This window comes from Scophthalmus maximus, chromosome 10 (genome assembly GCF_022379125.1).
Source record: "Scophthalmus maximus strain ysfricsl-2021 chromosome 10, ASM2237912v1, whole genome shotgun sequence".
Classification (NCBI taxonomy): Eukaryota; Metazoa; Chordata; class Actinopteri; order Pleuronectiformes; family Scophthalmidae; genus Scophthalmus; species Scophthalmus maximus.
Window position 1 is genome coordinate 21,224,784 of NC_061524.1, and position 26,914 is coordinate 21,251,697.

Below are 26,914 nucleotides of genomic sequence, written 5' to 3' on the forward strand. Positions count from 1 at the left end.
GTGGCGAATCACCATGGAAACCGAGATGGCAGGCTGGAGCGGCTTTTGGTCTGAAACGCTTTATTTTCGGTTTGAGGGCTTCGGCAACCGTGCCACTTCCCTCACACTTCTGAAAAACTTCCAATTGCTCCCCATCTCCCTGATTCACCCCCACCTCCACACCCCCACCCCCCTCTCCCTCCTCCCCCCAGTTCAGTGAGGCAGTCATCACAGCCCTGCGGAGCGAGAGCGTCTTAGCTACGGCAGATAAAGGCAGGGAGGATTGTCAGTAATGACGGGTCCACCGGTGCTGAAACTTCCCAGCGCTGCTTGTTTCAGCAGTAATTACAATGGTGGAGGGGGGGGGGGGACTGAGGGAGACGGGAGGCACCGTGACTGGCTCTAAAAAGCTTACCAAGCCTTTTGCTTGTGATGCCGTGTCAACTTTCTTTTACGGTAGGCAAGTCAGTGGGATAAGTACAGGGGGACTTAAAAGCTAAACAAAACGTGTGAAACAAACAGGTAAAAAAAAAAAAAAAGCAGAGGCGGCAGGCTCACTACAGAGTGATGTGGAGGGGGGGAGTCTATGAATAGGGATGAGATTGGATCATTGGCGCCCGGCGTGTTCTCCAATCACAGCTCTGTTGAAGAAGCTGAGCGAAGAGCCAAGAGTGGGACAAGGAATACAAGAGAGGACAGACAGAATAATGTGGCAGGATGACGGAGTCCAGGAGACAGGAGAAGAGAGGACCACAGGAAGAGGGGAGGGGGTCTATCATCTTGCTTCTGCGAGCCACTTTCCCTCAAGCCGACTCTCAGTAATCACCTTCTTCACCCTCTCAACTGCTTCATCTTCGCCCCCCGCTCTGGTCCCATCCGCCCCCTCTCACCCCCCCCCCCCCCGGCGTCTCCACAAAGGTGTGTGCTGATATGTAGAGAAATTCAGGGGATGAACAGAATCCGTGGAGAGAGAGAGGGAGAGAGGGAGAGAGGGAGAGAGAGAGAGAGAGAGAGAGAGAGAGAGAGAGGGTTCTGCTTCTACGTCCCACAATGGGGCAAAAATTGGATATGGAGTGCAGGGGCAAGGCCCCACCGAGGATGGACAGATGGAGGTGAACTGATTTCAAACTCCCACACGTATGTAGAGGCGCGCCATGGTCGATCTTATTGAAAACGGGGGGAGTTACGAATGTCTTGGGACGGAGAGCGATTCGTCGGACGCGTCCACCGGTGTCAGTTACCATAGAGAAGTCATCTGTCACGGGTCGGTCCCGCCCCTGCAGGGTTATGGGCTGAAGGTGCTCGTGATAAAGAACTGCTTAATTCAGGTCAGACGGCTCCAGAGGAAAGAGCAGAAATGAAAAACAAGGTGATAATTTATAGGTTTTTATATCATATTTTACAGAGCATTTTCCTAACAAAGGCCCTTTGATGGTATGTTTTACTTACGTACTATTGAAATCTTGCATATGGGAAAAACTAGGTGACCACAGTCACCAGATCAGTGACTGATCAGTCAGAGTGACGAGGCGAAAACAAACACAGGTTCTTTCATAAAAGATTGAAATGCTTTTCATTACGTATAAGTCTGAATGTGAAGTGAAGAAGGGACGATTATGATACAGAAAACCTTTTCACCCATTTCTGTAAAAGTTGACATTTTACAAATAACTTTAATAATCAAATGAATTTCATACATCTCCCAGCCCTTGGTGGACAGTAGAACGTTATCAGTTTTGATAAAAAATATGTTGTGGTGGCAGCTTTTAAAACTGTTGGTCAGACAAAACGAACTATGTGAAGACGTCATCTAGGGTTTCTCGGAGCATGGCACGGCTATTTTTTTCACGTACACTCTACATGAACTTATCTAAAAAATTATCCAAAGATTAATCAATGACTAGTGCAACACAAATAATTACATTTAAGAAATGCAAATATCCTATTTACTTAATGTCTGACATTGCAGTTAACGTGTTATGCGTTTGAAAAAGTACAAAGGCTCATAAACGATAACTAAACCTGCTGCAATCAGAGAAAAGGACACCTCAGACTGAGACGCCATCAATTTGTGAGCATCTTCATTTTTCAGTGGTCAGCACCTCAATAAACAGAATATTAAACCCGAGCTGCGCACATTTACATCCCAGCAAACGGCGAGCAATTACCCATTTAGACGGCATACGCTGGCAATTAATACAGCAATCTACCTTAATGCCCCACCGAGGGAATTGGTTAACATCAATTATAAGAAATAGAGGAGCCTCTCCGATAAACTGCCTCGCACTCCGCAGCAGTTACAGCATGATATCAGCAATAAATGAAAAAATGAATCTCTCTCGGAGATATGTTGGAACACGATCGCGGTGAGACCTCTTAACGTGTCATTGCCCCACAACACAGCCATAACCATGTAGCTCCCATCTGTGCTAAAACTTGACAATCAAAATACCTTCAGATTAGTTTTCATGCGATTGATTTATCAACTTCTGTAAATTGCAACAGGTTCTTGGACTGATGCTCAGAGTGAGTCCAACTGCTGCTTCTGTGGCCAACACAAAGTTTGGACAGTCCCAGGCCCAATCCCATTTCTCAATGTTACCCCTACCCCTTGCCCCTTCCCCTTGAAACGGAGTTACATAGGGGAAGGGGTTGAAAATCTACCCCTACGAAATGGGACACCCCTTCGAACGCGGTACGCCATCGCGTAAGCAGACGCTACGTGTTTTTCAACAAGCCTGGACTGACGGTGACATATCATTGTAAAGATGCTGTTGCAGTTACTATGGTGACTTACCCAGAATATTCAAATAACAAACATGCCATTTACAGTATGTTGGGCATGACAGGACAGGTGAATCACACTGAAAATACCACCTGGTCCTATGACGACAAAACAGCACATCACGTTAGTTGCTACCGTTACATATGTGGTACTAATGTAACGCATGACGCTGCTTTGCGACTAGGGATTTTCTTTTTTTGAGACTAGCGAACAAAGGTCGTCACACAAATTTGTGAGTTTCTTTGGTCGCCTTGGACATCTTTTCCGCCGACTTGCCTTCGCAAGGCATATCTCACAGCCCTCCGTTTGGAGCGTGGGTCTGGAAAATCTCAGTTTGGAGGGCCATCTAGCCCTCCGCCTTAGCCCTCCCCCTCGATGCCAGAGGGAATTGAGACAACCGTACCCCTACACGTGAACGCACAAAACTTAGGTGTAGGGCTAAAGGGTAGGGGCAAGGGGTGAAGTGGGATTGGGCCCAATGGTGTGATTGGGTTTGCTGCTTTTTCTGCCTCAGAGTTTGATAAAACATGCAGTTTAGAAGACAGCACCTTGAACAGCGGGGAATCTATTATGACTATTTGAACTAAATGTTTATCAATTAAAAAGCAAATGGGGAATAAAACCAAACCATCATTAGTTGGAGCCTTGATTCCAATAAGAATCATTTAAAAAACTAAATCAGGGCTCATTTCTGAGATTGTGCTCACGGGCAGCTTTCATATCTGTTGTTCACCAGCCGTCGGTCAGTGGTGTTTGGGCACCGAGAGGCGAAAATCGACCAGATGAGAAAAAGCAAAGTGAAAGTTATCTGCTACGGTTCAGAGCAGAGAAAACAACTCGGCAGGTCCGACTGCACCTCGGGGGCATGCCGATATGATCTGACCACATTTTAAAGAAGCGACGCTAATGACACAAAGTCAACGGAATGAGATGAAAACTCAATCGCAGCTGTGACGAAGAAAGCCACGGTTAATGACATAATCCTCCTCTTGGAGCTAAAGCAGACTAACCTTAGCAAAGGGTTACCTCAGGGTGAAGCTTTAAATGGCTTACTGACGTCTCACCGTACAGTGTGTGTGTGTGTGTGTTTGTTAAGGTCCAACATATGTCAACTGCACACTTTCTGAACATCAAGGGGAATTATGTAAAACCCTAAACCCACTCAAGGTAATTAACATGCAGCACGTTCAGATGTATTTGTTCAGCTGACCAGCGCACTTCATTTTAAAATGACTTGACAAAAAAAATCTTAGCAGAGGTCATAACTCTGCTATGGTTTGACAGTCACCTTCAATTCAATCGAGCTTTGCCAAATTGCACACATAGATCAAAATATGCCTCATTGTTTTAATGAAGATCCATGAATTATTCCCTGGGAAATCAGTGAAAATGGGGAAAAAGAAAAAAAAAAAACATATCATCTCACATTGTTAAAGAAAGTGCTGAAAAAAAAGGTACTGGATCTGAATTCAAATTTTCTTGGCCCATGAGTTTTTGAGTACAACAAATGAACAGACGGCTGAAAACACAACATCCTCGGCCAATTATAAGTGGCTCCTTTTTTGAGTGCAAAAGTTAATGTTAAAGCCCCAGTGTATAATTTTGTACTTCTCTGGCTGCATCTGGTAGTAAAGTTGCAAACCGCAGCCAACTGAGCACCCGACAGGAGTGGACACTCTATGGTGGCGCACCTCTAATTCCATTTCCGGTTTCCCACAGTGCTGGAAATTCAACGAGAATACGACGTATTCTGGACTGGACCGTTTTCTGCAACCGCATTTAATGCTGCGGACCCAAGAAGTCGGGGTGGTGATTTTTTCCGACCTCCCGATTCGCAGTGGAACCGGAAAGCAGCACGACGTACACGACGTAGCAAACACGGCGACTTAGGTCTGGTCCCCTAATGTTACTGTATTTAACTCATTCGAAGTTGACGGAAAAAACATTGGTGCATTGTTGCAGGTGATTATACATATATGAACACACAGTTATGGACAATACATTCAATTTCTGTGAAAAGGTTCCTCTAAATATTACACACTAGCTTTAATGAATTTTGTGACTCCTTTTATTTACAGTTATTATTGTTCATCATACTTTTATTTCAGGGGAAATTAAGTATTGGAACTACAGTTCCCATATTGTTATGGGGAATATAGAGTAAGTACAATGTAGTCATGGATTCATTCTTAGCCTGATTTGCTGAATTAGCCACAACCGTACTGTATATGAAAGTGGACGTAGTCATCGGGTCCAGAAAGTGAAGCCACTGCAGAAGTGTCTGAAGCCTGTATTCTGTGTACTGACCAGGAGCGGGCGACTCCATGAGAAAATGACTCCACTTATCTCTTGATTTATGACGTCAGTAAACATATTCCTGAGGAGTTTATGGTTCAATCTCTAGTTTCAAGTCTTCTTCAATACATGATGTTCATTTTGTACATTATGGTTCATTTACAGTCAAACAGACCATAAAGCACTGTGTGTTAGGAGCGTGATTGACAGCTGGTCTGGCCAACCAGTGCATGGATCCTGTATAGGTCAACCTTGAGGCTTCAAAACGGTGGTTCACAAACGAACGAGTGAACTCATGGTGGGTTGTAACTGTTAAAAGCGTGATGTGTTGTGGAGTTGTTCTGATTGCTGATGACATTTAACTCAGTGAACCTTGGAAACAGTTTAGTCAGTTAAGCGAAAGTAAGTGTAACCTACATGAAAAGTTCCTTCTTCACTTTCCATAGTCAGAACCTGCTTATTTAATTCCTGTGCACACAAAGTTTAACTGTCGGCACAACCAGCCGTAATGACGCCGACAGAATTTGAATATGAGGAACTTGTCTTAATCCGTCCTGATCTCTAATCGTTCCCAGCGTTATCTTAGAATTAAACAGAGAATCTTAAACATCAGACGTTCAGAGGTCCTGTGAATCCAGCTGAACAACGCTCCGTCGATTTCAACCCGATAAGATTAGTCCCAGACTAAAGATAAGGTGGGGACTAGAGTTCAGAATCTACACAATTATTTTCTTTCAAACTGAATGAACTCTCTGAACGGAGCGAAAGAGAGAAAAAAAAAAAGTCTAACTAATTTGGAGAGTCTCACCTCTACTTGCACTGTGGGTTTTGGCAGCAGCCTTTATTAAAACATGGCTGCAGGCCTGTCAGGGAACATTTGGATATTGCAAACATTAAGAAAAGCTATGAAGATATGCAAACTTCCAGTGTTTCCTCCTGGGTTATGCTTCTATGTTATCTGTTTATAAATATTTATTTGTGTCTCCGCGTAAGGAAACTGTTTTGTGTACATTTCTAAAAAGTTATATCAGAAGTTATGTCCACATGGTTTTGCAGATAGGCACAAAACATCCGCACCAACTGATCTTCAGAGACCGTCTCCGTGGCTCTGTGCCTCCAATCAAAAAACTGTCGGCCGGGAGTTTTCTCAGAGTTTCCTCGGGAATGGCACAGGAAGAAGCAGAGGTGAACACCTCGCAGTCTTTGCTTGCGGTGGACCTCATTTTCTCCCACCGTCTAAAGTCCCTGTATCCCTGTAACTTTGAAGTCCAGCCAGCAAAGGGCTTTGAAAAAGCCCGCAATCCCCCCACCATGGCCAGGCGGAGGATTAGCCCAAGCCCTGCAGGACCGAGTGGAAGGAGGACGGGACGAGGGCCGGAGGAGGAGCGGCGCCATTTTCCACAAGGGGCCATATATACGCACAAAAAATGCTCCCTCCGGCCTGAGCTGCGGGGGATTAACGTGCTGCTACGGAAGCAGAGACCTCCAGCCCCCCTTTTTTCACGAGTTCCACAGAAACCAATTTACAGCTGGGAACTGAGGGAGGCTGCTAATTCTCCCCTCATACAGTAACCCGCCTCCTTCCTCAGCTCAAGAACTTTTTGTCGGGTCACTCACAAAATGTGCTTTTCGCGAGACGGCAGACATTTGCAGGAGTCAAGGAGGCGAACGTCTGCACAGGCTTCACTTGACTCAAAAGCAGGTCAGTGTTCCCAGTGGAGAAAAGAAGCTCCTCATCTGAGCATCAGACATGACGGGATCGGTTACAGGGCGGGTTTTCCTTCATGGACCAAAACAAGAGATTATTCCTCTTTGGTCCATGTTGAGCGCCAAGATTTCCAAGCTGTGCTTCCACCAGCTCCGAGACTAAATGAGGTAAGAGCAGATTATGATGGAGTTATCAAGTTTCAGCTACTAATGCAAACATCTGTATTATTGCGATGACACAGAGGTTATCACGCAGTCATCGGTTTTGGCAGACGACCGAGGATATAAAACGACAGCGCCATCAATAAGTAATCGCAACTTAGCTTCCACCAGCGAGGACGCAGGAGCAATGGGCCTGGATTTTAAAAAAGAAAAGAGGCAGATCCATACACTGCTGCTTCCCCATCACTGCTTTTCAAGTAATGAGGTCTTTTGTCTTATCTTTGACTGAGAGGAGCTTGAGGACTTTGCCCTTCATCCCTTTGTTGTTACAGAGTCTCTTGTGGAAATGGAAGATTGGCCCGAACGCGTGGGCGTGCGGGGAAGAGCCAGGCGGCCGTGCGAGCACATCAGACTTGAGCGGTCTTAATAAAGCTTCCCTCTATCCACCCCAGAGATCTCCTCACCCCAATTACACGCCTGACACCGTCTACCCTCCTCCATCTCCTCTTCCTCCTCACCGTCCCTCCACCTCAACCATCCAGCCCTGCTCTGATCACGACTCTCCCTCCGTGCTCGAAGCCCCCGAGGGCCGAGCGGCGGAAGTGCTGCTGGTGGCGCCCGCTTCAGAAAGTATCTTCACACCGTCTTTCAAATGTTGTTTTTTACTTTTTATTCCAGCTTATTGACAGGGATGTACATTAGGGCTGAATTTTCTTTTCCTGTGAAAACTTAAAAAGTAATACATGATAAAGACATGTTAAAAAAAAAAAAGTGAGCAAGCAAACAAAGGATATTCCCCACCCCGCCGTCAGATCTCTTCTGTATTACAGACGTTGGCTGTAGGCATCTCTCTAGACCGGAGCCATTGAACGTGTTTTCTAACACATTCTCTCACTTGCAGGTATCTGCAAAGGTTGTGCATTGGCAGCTTGTATTTACTTTGTAATCGTGCAAATGAGGCAAAGTTGTCTTCAATACACAAGTCACCTGCTGTTTTCCAGAGTTGAAAAGAGATTTCTAGGATCGATGGTGCAATGGAAGGGTTCTCAGCAATGGGTTGCAGTTTAAACTGTGATTTAATTTGTCTCCAAATACACAACGTGTTGTGAATCACTGCTTCATAGTTTGGTAGAGATTTGTCAGCAGTAGGATTACACCTTAAGACTGACTAACATCTCAATTGTCCCAGTCTGGCTGAGGGACTTTATTAGCACTTTATTCTGAAATATTTAATTTAGGATGTCACTCATAGGAGTAATTTAAGCTAATCTAGAGCTGCAGTTAACAATTAATCGATTACTAATTTAGTCGCCAACTATTTTGATAATCAAATCAGGTAGTTTTTATGAAGAAAAAAAAAGTCAAAATTCTCTGATTTCAGCTTCTTAAATGTGAATAATTTCTGGTTTCTTTGCTCCTCTATGAAAGTTAACTGAATATCTTTGGTGTGTGGACCAAACAACTAATTAATTCTCGATTAATCAAGAAAATTATCGACAGATTAATCGATTATGAAAATAATCGTTAGTTGCAGCTAACCTAAGCTAGTCCAATAAAAAATAAAACACTGAACTGGAGATGTTACGACACCATTTTCACTTCCCGATACCGATTCCACTACCTGGACTTTGTGTATCCCCAGATATCGAGCACCAATCCGACACCAGTACATTTAAAAAGGACAACGTATATAAAGTATTGTAACAGCTGTTTGCTACTGACCCTGTATGAACCCTTTGAAAAACATAAATACTGGCATCTTCTGCAGTATTGGAGGCTGACACTGGTATAAGAACATCTCGATACCACTTAAGCTGGAAAAACATTGTTTGATTCATTGAAAACATTAACTGGACAATAAGATCCAGGGCTGAGCAACCGTGACCGTGGACAAGATTTTTTTTTAAATAGAACGAATGACATAACCTACTTGGAGAGGTAAAAAATCTTTGGCAGCAACTTTGTAAATACATTATCATTTGAGTGATTTAAGGGAAAAAAATGACATCCAGAGGTTCCAGCCGTTCGCATATTTTCTGATTAAGTTTGGGTTTTGAACTTCTGATCGGACGAAACTAGCGATCTGAACTTGGTAATTTGGACTTTGGCACATTTTAATGTCCTTTTTTTCCCCAAGTATTCAGATAGTTTATGCAACAACTGAATAATTGATGAGCCCAGAAAACCACTGTTGGATTCATCCATCATAAAAATAATGTTTACTGAAATCATAGAACAAAGGAAATCAAACTAATTCTCACAGACTCAGAGAAAAATGTCTTCTCTCTGCAGAACAGATTATTAGAAGGAAAATATTTCACAACAGGAGGATTCGTGGCAATGACGAGGTGAATGCTGACATTTGATAGTCACAAATTCCTCATGCTTGGATACCCAAACATGAAATGATGAAGTGAATGTGAAACACGCTCTCGACTGATGTTTATTTGCAGCTGCAGTTTCCAGGTAAACTCTGGAAAACAAGGCTCAGATACATCCATCACGCTTGGCTTAAGATGCACAGATCGAGACCCGAGTAGTTTGACACCAAATTCTTTGCGAGGTAAACAGCTCGGCGGAACGTTTGTGAGTGAATCGCCTTGTTTACGAGCACTGGTTCCCTTGCAATCGACTTGCGTGAACCGCAACAAACCAAATTAAAAAACGTGCCATCTCTGATGAGGTACACGGCAAAGAAGCTTAACTGTGTGCCTCAGTAACAAAATAAATTACGACAGGCTCACAGAAACACAGACCAGTCACTTCTTCTGTTTTGGTCAATCACGTTTTTGAGACATTTTTGCCGTTGCCTTTCAAGGTCACAGCAGGCCTGCATCTGTTTCCAGCCATCTGCTTCCCGCCATCCCAGGAGGCGGCGTGTCATCAACGCTTCGTGGTCCACAAGCCCAAGCCAGACACAATACCTCCTCTGGGAATCTACATGTTCCTGAGACATTTCTGCAGGCGACTCCGCTTCGGCTGCCAGACGACCTCACCATCGCTGGAAAAACCTCAACCAGCTACGTGCACTTCATCGGTGTCCGACGCAAGCGCCTTCACCGAAATCTCATATACCAGTACAAGTCCTCTTATGTCCCTTTAAAGATAAAAAATCACAACAGCAGCAGTTATGTGCTATGCTGCGAGCAAAACCCTCTTGTAACGCCCTAGTTTGTTTTTGAGCACTCGACTGTAGACTCGTACAGTTTTGAGTCCACTGTGGGAACCAGTTCACGGCATCATTTTCCAAGTACCATCTTCCTAGTCCTTGTCAGACTTTTCATACTCAAACCACGTGCATACTGGTATAGACATGATACTTGTATGTACGAGGTATCATGTCTTTAACATCCAGGCTCCTCGTTTGGAACAGGAAGTCCTAACCCTGTTCCGATTCACCCCGCTGTGTGTCACGTTCACTACACTTTGTTTGTGTTGCCTTCATCACATGTATATTGTCATTTAATACACCATCTCTCTTCCATGACTGACAGACATTCAAGAGTAGACAGATAGAGCAGTGGCAGAACTAAAATGTAGAGTAACAAACACGATATTCACAACTGCGAACTACAAGCAAAGCTACAAACTACTAGAAACACAGAATGACATTTTACCACCAACGTGACATCACCTTGAAACTGAGCCTCACCAGCGCAGAAGAGCACAATACAATGAAAAGAAGGAAATAATAATGAGTGTTGTTGAATCCCGTCACGCGAACAGTAAACAACCAATATGAAAAATGCTTTCCATCACGTCATTTAATAATGAATAGTGAGCTCAAAGCGATTGCTGCTTCTTTGGATAAATGAATTCGCAGCTGAGCCAATGCAGTCACGTTGTATCAGCTGACCTTAAACTCAGTTTGTCCTTGGTTTCAAAAAAAAGTGTGGGGAGAAAAAAAAAACTTTTTGGAAAAGTTTGCCAAATATTTAAAAGCTATAATTCCTGACATTTGATTATAAAGGAGATAAGTAATTGAGGAGATTTCATTTAAAAAGCCGCTTCAGAAGCAGTATTTCTACAAAGCGTCCATTAATTAAGCGGTCTCTCCCTAGACGTCTGCTTGAAGTTGGACCTGATCCTGTCACATTAAATCCAATTCGATCTAAAAATACAGCATTTAAGAGATCAGCGACCAGAGACTCCAATCCTTCCCCACATCAAATGCTCTTTGACTTGATGACACAGCATCTAGTTCAGAAAGAAACCACTTTTCTCACCTTGACTGCAGTGATCCAGCAGGTCGGTAGGTAGGTAGGTAGGTAGGTAGGTAGGTAGGTAAACCAGGTTGGTACAGGCTTCAGAGAGCAGCTGTCAGCTGTGTATCTGTGAATATAAAAAAAGAATTTGCTACTACATCTGTGTCTGAAAGTCCAGACTATGAATAACAACGGCAGACTAATAATGCAGGATACACGTTACACTTTCATCAGGAAAATGGCTCTTTGGGGAAGAGACATGGTTGGCCAAGTTGGTATCAGTGCAGGGCGGTACGACTAAACACTTATATCATCTTTTTTTTTCTAAATGATACGGGTTTCACAGTATATCACGGCTGTATTTTGATTTATTATATTTTTTGAATGACTGGGCATAGGGATGGGCGTTTTACCTTAGTCAGGGAGAAAGAATAAGATGTAGGATAAATGTTTAACCTTAATCAACCGATTAATCGATTACTGAATTAATCGCCAACTATTTTGATAAATCGATTAATCGGTTCAGGTAGTTTTTATGAAAAAAAAAAGGAAAAATTCTCTGGTTTTCAGCTTCTTAAATGTGAATATGTTCTGGTTTCTTTGCTCCTCCATGACAGTAAAGTAAATATCGTTGGTTTGTGGACAAAATTAAACATTATGGGTTTGGGAAACACGATCAAGATTTTTCACAATTAAGCGCCATTTTATGGACCGAAGATTTAATTGATTAATTGAGAAAAAAATCGACAGATTAAATTGAGTATGAAAATAATCGTAAGTTGCAGCCCTATACTATATAAAGATGAAGAAGAAGAACCTGCCTCTGCACATACAGTAAATGTATTGGATTTTCAATATCAAGCTCGTTGGAATTGCAGTGGAAAGCAATATGCTTGTCGGCTCCTGACATACACACACTGATTCTGACGAATGGAGACGGAGAAGGTTTTGACCTCAAACCCCGGCGCGTTTCACGCAGCAGCGCCGTGGAAGAACTGCAGCGGCAGCATCCTCGGGATTAGCACGCGAAGCAGCTGGCAGCCACATGCTGATGATGGTTCGGTTAAGGTTAAGGCAAAGCCAGCCCCCCCAGCTTATTTTCCTCTACCTCTTTCTCAAGTTCTCTTTGTTTTGACAGAGGAACCGCGAGCCACCGGATGGAAAGTACGACTTGCTGAGCAGTGTATCAACAACAGCTTGTCCTGGGTAGCATGATACCGCTGGACGCGTGGTCATTATTTTCTTGTTTCAGTGGAATAGTGTGAAATGTTGGCTGACGAGGGGCTTGTGCTCTCTGACCTTACAGTACTGCCAGGGGGGAAACCCCCCCCCCCCCAAAAACCCACAAACACAATACATCAAAAAGGCAGATAAGGCCGAGTGGAAAGCAAATTCCAACGCAGGCTCGACAACGGTTCCAGAATATCTCTGAAGCTCTTTAAGTTCCCAGACGACAAATTGCCCTTAAATGCATCTTGACTAATTTAGTGGAGTGTCTGTGCTTTATAGCAGAACGCAGACGGGGCTTCAGTAACGCAGGTCAGCTGGCCATCTGCTAACGTCGTGCCAAAATGTCCGCCTCTTCTTTGATCACTGCAATGAGGGGGCACCGAACGGGGTAAACCCCTGGACAGACTCACAAATCGGTAGCACCATGTGACCACTGCTGCTGACATCAAAACTGCTGTCCGGCGGTTCTGGAAGAATCCGGGGCAAGATTTTTAACATTTATAAATAACAAAGCAGTGTTGAGGGAGGTTTTGCGTTATACAGCGCCGGTTCATGTTCTGACCGAGTGAATAGAAGGAAAAAAGCAGAAACCATTCCCTGACCAAAGTACTTCAGCTCGGGCTCAGGATCAAGTCCGGACGAAATGCATAAACACCATCCTTCAATGTGAACAATTTGAGAACCACATTTTGGAAGAAGAAAACATAAATAAATCAATGGCTGGCCTCTGAGCCTCTGAACCGTTGGACCATATGTTTGACTCTCCTCGTTTTCCCTGCTTGGGCAACCTCGAGCTCTTAGCCTGTATAATCAATTATGGATGCTTCAGACCTCACACTTGTGGAATGACTCTTATCGATTTGGTAAATGGATCCAAGACGGTGGGGCTGCACACGATACCATAACCCCTCTGCTTACGTCAGCTCCTGTTATAACATGTACAGAGGGATTAGTCCTGCAGCACTGGCTAGTAACTTTATTAGAACAAGTTTGAAGTTCCTACTGGATTGGGTTTGCAAATATCCCCTCGCACTGCCATGCACACTCCCCCCCCAACCCGTTAAGTCCACCCTGGCAGCAGTTTGATTACTCAACTGAGCCCACTGTAAGAAGATTTAGTCACTGATCATCCCAGATCCGAACTCCAGGGTGCCAGATCTGCAACCGAGGATCAACGTTGGAAGCTTCTTGTGATCATCCAGAGCTAAAGTCCATTACGATATGCTCGTCAGCCATTTTCCTTTTTTTCACCTCCAACCTCACTCCATCATCACCCCATTACATCATTAAGTGACAATCATTCTGGAGCTGCAACAATGAATCGATTAGTAATCGGCGACTAAATTAATCGCCAGCTATTGATAATCGATTCATAGTTTGAAATGTTTTTTATGGAAACATTTTTTATGTTGAATTAAACAATCTCTGATTTCAGCTTCCTAATTGTGAATATTTTTCATTTTTTTGCTCCTCTATGACAGTAAACTGAACATCTTTGGTGTGTGGACGAAACAAAACACCATCTTTGGGTTTGGGAAAAACGATCAACATTTTTATGGACCGAACCAAAAGAACGTTAGTTGCAGCCCTAAATGGTGCTATGGGACTTTATTATTGTTGCTTAATATGCCCAGATGAAGAAGGGTTGTTTTTTTTAATTGAGGAGTTTTTGTTGAGTTTTCTTACAAGGGTTTGGCGAAAGGACAAAATGACGTCCTTTAAGGTTGGTTCCTTCTTCCAGCAGAAACAAGGGAGCCAAATACCACGGCCGCCCTGATAAGGAACCTTCCGGTTTCAGGGCGATGAATCCCGTTCCCCGCTTCAGTCTCATTTGTGAATGTTTCGCCCCCCCCCCATTTCACTTGAGGATATGGGAGACATTTAAATGGCACAATGCCAATGCGGATTCTGGATAAGCATGAACTTTTATTCATAATTACTGATGTCCTCTGGTAATGCATTAGAATTAGACTCGGTTGAGCCCCGGACGGCTGCTCACATTTCATGACACATCAGTAGCTCTGAAAAAAGTCCAATATCCAAGCACCACTGGGAAAACAGCATCTTGTATAATTTAGCGGTTACTGGCTGAGAGTGAAACCATTACCTCAAAAGAAGAAGACTCCGGTTGAGTTCAACACAGTTCTCTGGAGAGAAACAAGAAGCAACACAAACAAAGGCTCAAAACAGTAACTTACTGCTTATTGTTTTTTCCTCTTTCCTTGCTCATACTAGTTATTTTATTTCTCTTTTAATTCTGGATATTCCTTTCTTTCTGTACAGCACTTTGAGCTGCGCTGATTGGATGACTGATGTGTTGGTCAATGGCCTCCATGGTTGTACATTTTTGAACAACCAATAAATCTAGCAGAGGAACCAGGGAATGGGGCCTCTTCCGTCGTCCACCGAATGCCAACGACCCAGTGATCATCTGGCCAACAGGCCACACTCCTGCCCTTCACAACTCAGCTGTTTATTAGAGGAAAACATGTGGTGTAGTGTCTCATTTCAGGGAAAGTGAAAACACACACCCGCTGAGGTACAGTCGAGCAGAGGAGGCAGGCGTGTTGTGACTCCTTCTCCTTCCTTTGTAGCACATTCCCTCACTCCACATCGCCACATGGGTTAGGGTAAGTGGCTTGACCCCTCCCTACTATCACCAGGCGGGGGCCCCTCCTCCCTCGACACCCACTCAAGAAAATCAATCAGTATTCAGGTCATGCCGCAGGGACGCCCCTGTTAACACATGACTCCTGACCCCTGCAGGGTTCTCCTAAGAGACCGTGACAGGGATTTGTCAGTGCGGCCGGTGTCTGCTTCGTGTCCGACGCTAACAAAGTCCTGGTGTTGAGGGGAGGAGCGTGGCCTGACCCCGTCCACTGCCAGCACAATAAATCCAACAGAGGAGGAGTTCAAGGTGGCCTGACCTGCATCCGACCCCGTCTCTGGAAAAAACAGCTACGAGCTCAAGCGGAGCCTCCCTCCCCCCACTCCTACCCCACCGACCCCCAAAGCTGAGGGGAGAAACAGAGGATGCCCTCGAGCTTTCATGGGCAACCCTGGTACGGAAAACCAACACATTTATTCACTCGTATATCACTTCACCCAACTCTTGACATCCCAACAGTTGGGAAGCTTCATTTCTGTCATGGGAAGTGTGTGTGTGTGTGTGTGTGTGTGTGTGTGTGTGTGTGTGTGTGTGTGTGTGGGTGAAGGGGGGGAGCAGAATTAGCATAGCATAATTACACTGGGGAAAGATCCAGACTCCAAGGAGCAAGACATAACCCATAATTTGCCATTGTGCTCACCATGCAATTGACAGTCGGCCTATGATATCGAAGATAAATGTCGGAATTCAGGCTGTTAGTTTAACTGATGGTGCATTCAGTATGATAATAACCACGGTCTTGCACACAGTGAATCTGATGAGCAGTCCCGGAATAGCTCTTCACCACTTTCCTCCCCTCTATAGGGTATTATCATGCTAATCTAAGAGACAAGAATGAGAAAATACATTTCGGTGAATAAGGAAATATATAATGGGAACCAGGGAACTCTGGAACCGCGAGGAGACAAAGAGGGTATATTCACCCAGCTCCGCCTGGGCAGAGCAGGGGTGACATATGGACACAGACATTACGCTGGCTGGTTAATTAAAGAACATAGTCTAATTAAAAAGATCTTCCTAGTGAATGGACTGCCTCGACACAGTGACTGACCTGTGTCTGCCGCGCATGTTGGGCTCGGAGCAGCCAGTCCCGCTGACAGAGAGGCAAACACAGAACTGGAGCACGATGGCCGGACGAAGTGCGCCCGATCATGGCCGAAGTGCGCCCGATCATGGCCGGGGTGCTGGTGCTTGTTAAAGGACTTGTGATTTCCATCAGACGTCAAAGAAACTCGATATTTGATTCAATTACATGATCTTACTCTCATCCGTATCTTTGAATCAAATCATTCTCGAAGTGCGGCTTGTTTATGGACAGTCAGGAGGAAGGTTCATTGTCTGGCTGGAGCTCAAGCCTGAACTTACTCAGACTGCAGTTAAATTGGAGTCACTATCTAAAATACGACAAATAATAACTTCAATTCAAGTGTTTGAGCATGACTTGAATTACGCCACTGTACTTTACCACTTTCATGCCAATGAAGCAGATGTGGGGAAAGTATAACTGGAGCCTGTCCGAGTGCTGGACGATACAAGCACTGTACTGTACCTGACACCGGGAGTCACACACGATTTTCCTTTGAGAAGTTTGGTGGGTTCAGGCTTTCCTCCAACTTCTTTCAAGCAGAGAGGTTCCTATTCAGATTCCAGTGGTCTCACCCAGATAAGTCTCTTCTTCTTCTCTGTACTGTCACACAAGCAAGTACTGTGTGACAGAGCGGCGAAGGGGAAGAGACATCCGTGGCGTAGCCAGAGCAAGCAACAGTGTCAGTAATTTGTCAAAATTAAATGCTGGAAAGTCCTACAAGTAAAACGGCGACTTGAACCGTAATATTGTTTTATACAACAATGATATTAATCATCACTTCCATACAGGGTTATTAGCATACATCTTTTAAAATACTTTAAACAGGGTATCGGCCGATGCACAAAGTGCACGTATCGGAAAAAACGAAGAGAAAAATGGTATCTGAACGTCTCTACTTTCAAGAACATTATATATATATATAGTTACCAGTGGTATGACGACATCTGGTCACATTGCTATGCCCTGAAGTCATAAGTGTGCTGAACCCTTTTCCCTGAATAACACATCAGATTCAGAGGCCGAGGTTTTTTGCAACGCAAAGGGTCATCCAGCAAAAAAAGTTGTCCCCGGCAAAATGATAGCAGCAGCACATTAAAGAAACATTATCCACCAGCACATGTGACGGTTTGTCAGTTTTAAGTTCGTCTTTTAAGTTTCAGCGGCGCTCTCTCGTCACCAGTCCGACCAAGTTAGGGGCCACGACCAAAAAAAAAAAAGAGAGGAAAATCAGCCATGGACTCCCGTTAGGAAAGCGCTTCCCCTTAATGTCATTACACCGTGGATCACAAACTTTTTATGACCCATACGCACTGCGGAATAGTTAGGACTCGAAGTCTGTTGCTGCTTTTACGCAGTGGGAATATTTAACCAGTCGAGATGAGGAGGAGAGATTGTCCATGAAGGGGTAATGGGTGTGTTGCGGATACTTAGGTGCAACTAAAACATTGATTACGCAAATATGTGCAAAGTTCCAACCCAGGAGATTTCTTTTTTTTTCAGTAGCTTGTAGCAATCTGCTCATTTCACCGCTTCCCATTCGAGCATCAAGATGCAGGAGAAAATTACAGCCGTCGTGGAAACGATGCAAGAGTTGTAAAAAAATCCTTCCCTGGAGGGAGTCGACCGGCTGTGTAATTGTGTGGCTGATGGCCTCTGAATCGGCCTCCCGACACGGGGCCCTCCTGCTACCTGCGGCCACAGGCTCACACCAGCGCAGGGCAGCCTGCAGGGAAAGCGCGAGTGCGCTGCCCCCTCATTCCTTTCACTTCGCTTTAGCTGTGGTTGCTCTGTTTACCCGGAGATGGTTTCGGTGCCGTCAGTCACCTCGGGGTGGGGGGGGGGGACGACGCAGGGAGGACGAGCGATGAAGGGAGATCAAACAGCCCACGAGGATTCGTTGGCTGGACCAGCTTGTGTGACTGAGTGGGAGGTGTTGTGTTGTGTTTTCGTCTCCCTCTTGGCAGAAATAAGTTTTCAGCCTCCGAGTAAATTAATGAACATGGTTTTTTTTTTTGTTTTTTTACAGTCATCCACTTCACTGCAGACACACGAACACAGGGCCAAACAATTACAGCTCAAATTAAATGATCACCAGCAGTTCCTCTGACATCGTCCTCATGTTTGGAGGATCACAGTCGGACTCTGATCCGGTTCACTGACTAACAACTTGACCCTTCGCGTCTACAGCACGCATGTCTCAAAACCACCAATACTGATTATGTCAGATATGGAAACAACATCTGTTGTATAAATGATCTGCGTTCGCACTAGGGGTATGAATCTTCACTGGTCACAAGATTCGATTCCATATCACAATACATCACGATTGCGATGCATCCTCCATTTTCGATATTACTGCACATCATGGCTAAGTTTTCATCAATGAATCAAAGCAGTGAGATATATATGAACTCCCTTTTTTATTTTATTATTCTAACTGCTCTTTAAAAAAAAAAAAAGCGATCACGTTGAGGTTCACTGACCATGAGATGTTGCACGTGTTAGCATCTGTGCTGAAATGACAAGCCAATTAGTGGGTTAGAATAAGTGACGAGGCACAAAAAATGTATCATTTCCTGGTTTCAGCGTCTCAAATGTGTAGATATGATTGGATACCTAGCTTCCAACAAATCTCATCGGTGTCAGTGAGCCGATGAGAATTCAGCAGGATTTTACCAAGCTGGTTCGGGAGGTGAAGGAGGCAAGGACTAGTTGCTGTCCTGGTTTTTTATTTAATCTGATAGGAATTATTTAACTAATGTATTTGTTCACTTTACAGCTGAAACAAATTGTAAACGAATGACTCGCTTAATTCTGAATTCATTATTTAAGTCACTTATTAAAAACAATAAAGGACCCAACATTTTTTGGGGCAATGCATTCTTCACGATACACAACTTGTAGCCAGATTTTCCACAAAAGCTCCAGATCAGCGAACTCAGCGTTCAGTCGCCTTTCGCTAATCGTTACATGGGTCTCTCTGCAACAAATACAGCCAATCAGAGAGCGGGGCGGACTGAGATCATCTGTGAGCAGGAGGATCATTTAACAATATAATAGCAGTATTATTTGTGTGTGTGTGTGAGAAGAGTTGTGTAACTATCTCAATTTGTGCGTAATCAGGTTTCTTAATGTGTAAAATAACCTGTAAATGCGTACCGAGATGTGCGTACGTATACAGGAATCTGCGGGCATGGAGCCGCCGAGGCCTTTGTTCCAGACACAGTCGGGGGTTTGTCCCGGTGAGAGGTCATGCGGGGTGTCACCTCCCGACCTCTGCCAGTCGTGTAGTGTGAACTGCACAGGGATCCGACCTCTTTTAAACTTGGCACAAGTTTCCCCGTCCTGTCGCGCTGAGCCCACGTGTTTGTGCCGAGCATATCAACCCTAAAAATAACTTGAACTTGTGAAAGCGCAGTTTAAAAATCCAATATGACTCCTGCACGTCAACACTGCAGAGTTTCAAGAGGCTCATGATGCATCTGGGAAGAATCAATTCTTTCCTGACCACAATCATGCAACCTCTCTCCCACACACACACACAGCTGCAGGGGTGAGTCAACACATGGTTAATACACACACACACACACACACACACACACACACACACACACACACACACACACACACACACACACACACACACACACACACACACACACACACACACACACACACACACACACACACACACACACACACACACACACACACACACACACACACACACACACACTCTTGGGAATGGGAAGAGTTCAGGGCGCTGGAGGAAAGGAGGTGTGTTTCACTCACCCTGGACTGCTGCCCAGTTCGGATTCATATGACACTAACTAAACCCCCCCCCCCCCCCCCCACACACACACAGACACACACACACACACACACACTCTTCCAACCCCCCCAAAGACCGTTTTTAAAAATAGCCTTGATTCGATGGAAACCAGCCCAGAGTTCTGAGAAACGGAGGAAAATGACCAAGTGTAGGCGAGCAGACTTATCTTACACCACGTCCAAGCCAAATAATCAGTGCACATATGGTGACCACTCAAATATACACAAATAATAGCAGGAGAGCTTCAGTGTAGATTAGGAACAGCCCACGTTGGCCAGGGACTGCTCGCACGCAGGTACACCTCCCCGTTCACATGCACGCACACGGATTCAGGGTTAAATCTGACAAACAAGACAGCAGTGCACGGTCTAAATTTAACACATTCCACGTTGAAGTGCGAGGATACGCAGAGTGTTGTTTGCTATCTGGTGCCTGTACAAGGAATCGGATAAAGAGCCCGGAGGGAAGAGGAGAGTTGGGAATCTAATCGCAGTTCCGTGAATCATCAGTGAGACCTTCCACCGGAAATCAGGGCAAGTTCAAAGTATGTGGCGTGCGGGAGGCGCGGTGGGACTCGGCCAACTTTTCAAGGAACAAGGTCAAATGGCTCTGCTGTTCTTGGAGAAGTTTGCAAATCAGATGCGGCCAGGCAGCTCGCTGCGTGCTGGTACGCGCGTCACGTCACAATGCCGAGAGGAGACGAGAGAGAGAGAGAGAGAGACCATTTCGTTTTCCAAAGATGTGACAACTCCCTGGGAAGCTTAAATTAAATATGTGACTACGTGTCACCTCCCGAGTGCGGCGCACGGTGGCAAATTACTGCGTGGAAGCAGCAGCCCTGGATGAAGAGGACGGGGAGGGAGAAAATGGCTTATCTTAGGTTTTTTAATTTCCTGCTTCATTTCACGTTTCAGGGCCATAAAAATTCTCATTTCTCAAAACTGCAATGGGCAACAATGAGACACGATCATAACTCAGAATTACTTCTATAGTAACCAAGCAGCAGACGACCCCCCCCCTCCTTCCCTAATGCAGTCGGCCTAATTGCTTGAGCCAAGATGTGACAAGCCGGACAATCTCTGTGCAACAGATTATGAAAAGAGAAACCGCCAAAAAATGAAGAGAAAATCTGATATTCCATCGCTCAGTTTCCCTCTGCCAAAAAACTCTTGACCCACATTTCTTTGCATCACCTCTCTCGCTCTGTTCTGTCGATCAGTTCTGCAGTGTCAGGAATGAAAGCTTCTTTTCACAACACACACACACACACACACACACACACACACACACACACACACACACACACACACACACACACACACACACACACACACACACACACACACACACACACACACACACACACACACACACACACACACACACACACACACACACACACACACACACACACACACACTTCACCTAAGTCTTCATACAGCTTGTGTACAGTGGATTTGTACACACTTGTTCACCCCAGGACACAGAACTGCACAATAAACCCTATTTCCATACATGGATTTATTTCAAAGCCTTCAAGCATTCATTAACTGAGTGATTTAAGGAATGTCAGAAAATGTGTCCGAGAGCGGGGGGGAAAAAAAGTATTATATTTTATTTTGTTACAATTTATTTATTTTAAGATGTATTGTGCTTTGCTGGTATAATGTCCACAGTCGCCACGTTCTTGCTCATTGTGGGATTTGTTGGGTTTCCCCTGCAATATTGTAATATTGACCTCACTATGTAGAGTGCCTTGAGACAATGTATGTTGTGATTTGGCGATATACAAATAAAATTCTATTGAATTGAATTAAAGTCTGCTGGAATGTCAAAAACAATTATAGTTATATTCATAAATTGTATCGAGCTGCAACAGTTAATCAATTATAAATCAATTACTTAATTAATCCTCAACTATTTTGATATTTGATTAATCGGTTCAAGTCCAAATTCTCTGATTTCAGCTTCTTAAATATGAATACTTTCAGATTTCTTTGCTCCTGTATGACAGTAAACTGAATATATTTGGTGTGTGGACAAAACAAAACATCATCTTAGGATTTCGGAAAATACAATCTTAATTTTTCACAATTTCATGACCTTTCATGGACCGAACAACTAATCGATTAATCGAGAAGAGAAGGAATCGTTAGTTACAACCCTAAAATTGTACTTTTGTTATTGATTTATTTTTCTTGAAGACAAAAAAGTTAAGTGCACATTGAGGCTATTTCATTTATGCAGTGGGGAAAAAATTGGCAAAATAAATGAAAAAAAAAAACGTGTTCAGCCAAGTGGTTCATTTTGTTTGGTTTCGGCCAACAATTAACATTTTGGTGCATCCCTATTATTAGACATTAATTAATAATGAAAAGAATCATTATCTGCAGCTGTAACTTTCACTGTCACAACGTGAATTTCCTGCATTAAAAGAACATTCAAAATCTGTTTTCTTATCTTTTAACAGCACAAAGCAGCAGCTCGTGCTCACGCAGCTGACTCTCCACGTAACAGTGAAGCAGACAGGCCGACGACTCGCAGCACATTCTCAGGCGTTATCGGTCAACTTCAATCAAGCCGACACATTTTTGTTTTTTCACCACGAGCCTGCCTTGTTTTCTCTTAATTTCATCATTGCATCACTTGTGAGATCCCAATCTGTGTCACAAAGGCAGGATGTGATTTGTTTGCCTGATGACGAGCAGCGCGACATGTCACGTCAGGACAAAGAAGCTCATTAAAAAAAATTACTGTAATTTCAAAGGAATTACTGTGTTGTTGTTCTTTCCAAAATGTCGTCATGTGTCAGTAACAACTTCTTCTGCTGTAAACAAGACAAATGTCTGCTGCGCCCAGCGTTCGTCATAAAGAGTTCACAGCGAATCAGGGTGAGGCGCTGAGCGGCCCTGGGTGCCTGCGCGTCTTTCCGGGGAAATAACCTCTGGCACAAAGATGGATGTTACATTTCCTCCAGCATCAGCAGCCGGGTTGTTTGTGGGAAGAGGAGAGTAACTGGGCTGTTGGTACAAGCTGTGATAGCCACCACGGCTGAACAGGCAAAGGAAATAACTCCACTAACGGAAAAGAAAACTCCACAAATTGAAAATCCGAGGAAAAAAAGGGCTCTTTGCGGCACCGCTCACATCACCTAGTTCGAAGCCAATCTCTGGGAAACGACGCACAGGTAGTCCACAGCAACAAACATTTGGCAACGATGAGGAACAAAGATGATTGATACCAATACACATATTGTCGTTTAGCACTTGTGAAATCTGGAGAAATGCAACCCAAACCGTTTATAGGTAAAAAGAACCAGATGAATAACAATTCAAGGGGGAAAAAAATGGTTGAGGTACTCGGATACACTGATGCTGTTGTCATGCAAATCCAACACGAGCAGCCGCAAACCCGGCCGACAACCGACTGGAACATACTGGAACTGTGGTTATGTCACTCACACCAGACAAACTCAAAATGGAAATGCCACTGATCCAACTCAGAGATTAACTGCACCTGTCAGTTTGAAATCCTTCACGTATCCTCGCAGAGCGAACAAAGAAAAATCATGGCTTCTTCTGCCTCTCCTGCTCTGGGGGGAGGAAAAGAACAGACCCATCCGAGTGCATGCTGGTCCCAAACCACTTTAGTTATAGAAACTGACGTACGTTTGGTGTCCAGTTTAAAAAAAGAAATGTGAATCCTCCATTTAAGAGCAGCTAATAAACGGCAATCTGGTCTGCGAGGTGTGACCTTGTTTACGCTGACCCGGGAACCAATAATAAAATTAGCTAAATAATCACAGATTTTGGAGTCACATTTATTAAACATATTCAGCAGTTAAATGAAACTTAAAATAGAAGCTCAAGGTGAAATAAGACTTCACATCTGCTGTGATTAAACATTTATGAAGTGACGAGCTGCTGTACCGGACTGACGCATTTAAAACGTGTCCCGGTCGTGCTCTGCTCGTGTTGCAAGCCTATAGGATGTGATGGGATTTTAACCGATGGAACAAATTGCTCGTGCCCTCTCTTGACATGCGAATATTTTTGCGACACCGTTTAAATTCAGCCTCGTTTTTTTTTTGTGTATTGTGTTTATTAAAGCGCAGAGGATTTCACCGCCGACAACAGCGGCTGGGACGTAGCTCCCTCTGGTCGGGATGGCGAGCATACACCGACTGACAAGGATCGGCTGGATGTTCGGTTCACCTCATTGTTGTGCTTTCAGGAGAATTAAAGGGCAACAGTCTGCGTGGAGGACACAGAGGACATTCATGGTGTCATTTTCAGTTAATGAAAAGCATGGATGGGTAAATACACCCATAGACTGTTTATAAAAACAGGAGGTAGTCACCGGGTCCGGCAAGTGAACCCAATGCTGAAGTGCCTGAAGCCTGTATTCTGTGTACTGACCAGCAGAGGGCGACTCCGTGGGAAAACTTCTCCCTTGATTTATAACGTCAGTTGACATTTTCCTGAGGAGTTTATGGTTCAATCACTAGTTTCAAGTCTTCTTCAATACATGTTGTTCATTTTGTACATTATGGATCCATTCATAGTCAAGTAGATGATGGCGGTGGTCAAAATGATAAATTAAATGCTTCAAAATGGCAGTTCACAAATCAATGGGTGACATCAGAGTGGGTTGACACTTGAGTACACCCATCGGGCAATGTTTTTTAGTCAAAAAAGCCATTTCATATTGACATCACCAAGAAATCCTTTACACCATATTCTGACAAATGATCGGTTAATATAAATAAACTGTAATAATCTGACGGCGTCTCGTTTTATTGGTTGTCAAAGTTGGTGTATTGCTACTGCGACTTTGTGACATCATGATGAAATCATTCCTACCATATGATCAAAAATAACATTTCAATCTATATAAGCTTTATGTCGTGTCTGGAGTCCTATAAGATGCTGAGATTAGAGCTGCAACAGTTAGTCGAATAATCGATTACTAAATTAATCACCAACTATTTTGATAATCGATTAATCGCTTCAAGTAGTTTTTATGAAAAAAAAGGTCAAAGTTCTCTGATTTCAGCTTCTGAAATGTGAATATTTTCTGGTTTCTTTGCTCCTCTGTTACAGTAAACTGAATATCTTTGGTGTGTGGACAAAACAAAACATTATCTTGGGGTTTTGAGAAACACGATCTACATTTTTCCAAATTTTATTGACCACACAATTAATCGATTAGTGGAGAAAATAATTGACAGTGTAATCGATTATGAAAATAATCGTTATTCGCAGCCCTAGCTGAGATACCTCGAAAAATACCTTTTGATTGATTTCCTATTCATGTATCATACGATAAGTCGATAATGTAATTATCGTGACAGGCCTAGATATCACATGATGAGGAATCATTTCCTGATCTAAATAAGCTTCTAGTCTTATTATTTGTGTAGATGTATCTAGTGAAATGCATTTCTCGGACCATATTTTTGTTGACCTCGATCTTGATGTTTGACCTCCAAAAGTTAATCATCTAGAGATTTGCTCCCTATTAATATTCCCACAAAGTTTGGTGAAAATCCATTCATGTGTTGAGTTATTTTGCGCGAGCACACACACGCATACACACGCACACACGCGTTATGCCAACATACGTGGTTATTACTATCGCCTACCACATGCATTAACGCAGGCACAGCGCCCATTGTATAAACATTCTGGCTTTACGATGTCACGTGGGACATCAGGAGGGGGGTGGGGGGGGTGGGTGAACTTCCTCCACTTTAAACCTGATTGGCCAAATCAATGACACGGGAGGTTTTGAGTGATTAAGAGATCATTCGGAACAACAAACCAATGCACTCTTGCCACCGCCAATCCACCCACCCCCCCCCCCAACAACTAAGAGTTCAACAATCAATAGCTGGTTATGTTTGCCATGAAACTATTTATTTCAGTCGCCTGCTCCCATTAAACACGATGTGAGAGGAATCAAAGTGGACGCAGAGAGGAAGTTGTGTTTCTGGCGAGCGGAGAGCGCGCGGTGTGCTCTTGAACCATCGTAATCTTTTGGGAGTTGATATTACGCTGCCGAGCGCTACGGTTTTTAAAATAAAAGGGATTGTGGGGGTGACGCGGTTCTAGAAGATCTTTGCTCTTTAGTCACCAGCTAATAATCCTTGAAGCATGAAGCCACATTAGCTGCTACTTCGCATGAAAGAACGATATTTTTTTTTTTCAATGATTCATTTTCTCTTCCTTTCATGAGACAATCCTTTTTGTAAGCTGCCCTGTGGGAAGCACACAGAGTATTCTTGTTGCTGCGATGCTGTGTACTGTAAAGGTACTGTCTCCCTCGTCTAAAGGGCAACCGATTCGGGAGCGAGGGAGAAAAATATGCATAAATCTTCAAGTATTACGACAGACCACAAACAAAACACAGAAACCTCGGTGCCTGGCTGAACACCCAAATGAAACGGAGGAGAATAAAAGCCTTGAGAAACACTACAACAACTGCGGTTTTCACTCTTAACAAAAGATTTCTTTCATGAACATGAAATTATAAATCTGAGGCAATTTGCTGACATTGCGAGCTACATGTTATGTTTTTTTCACCCTGTAATTGCTGGACTAACCAGACAGACATCCAGTGTTCCCGCTGCGCTGCTTGTGGCCACGGGGGTTGGCAAGCGGAGCCCCAGTCCGTGTTCGACAAGGGGTTAACGTTTCTCAAAAGCAGCTCGACAAAACCGCAGGAAGACAGCCAGTCTGGACGGACGGACGGAGGCCTGTCACTTGTCCAGTTTGTGGTCTTTCGCCTCTTGCCATCTTTTCCTTCTTCTCCCTCCCCCTTCCCTCTAGCCTTTCCATGAACTCGGAGGGTTTTTTGCCCTCCAAAAATTTACATTCTCATCAGCTTGGATATAATTTCCAGCCCTGCACACCAACCGCACCAGGATCACAGGAGAGAAGCCACCGCACGCCTGGTTCTGGAA

General features: G+C 44.0%; 1 protein-coding gene across 3 annotated transcripts in view; it reads right to left on the reverse strand.

The window, feature by feature from the left end:
* The window catches only part of sema6e (sema domain, transmembrane domain (TM), and cytoplasmic domain, (semaphorin) 6E), a 141,662-nt gene that overhangs the window by 111,345 nt on the left and 3,403 nt on the right, over window positions 1–26,914 (reverse strand). For all 3 annotated transcript variants that reach the window (XM_035608316.2, XM_035608318.2, XM_035608319.2), the window contains exon 2: window positions 11,155–11,260. The gene's annotated coding sequence lies outside the window, so the exon portion shown is untranslated. The remainder of the gene's footprint in view (window positions 1–11,154; window positions 11,261–26,914) is intronic.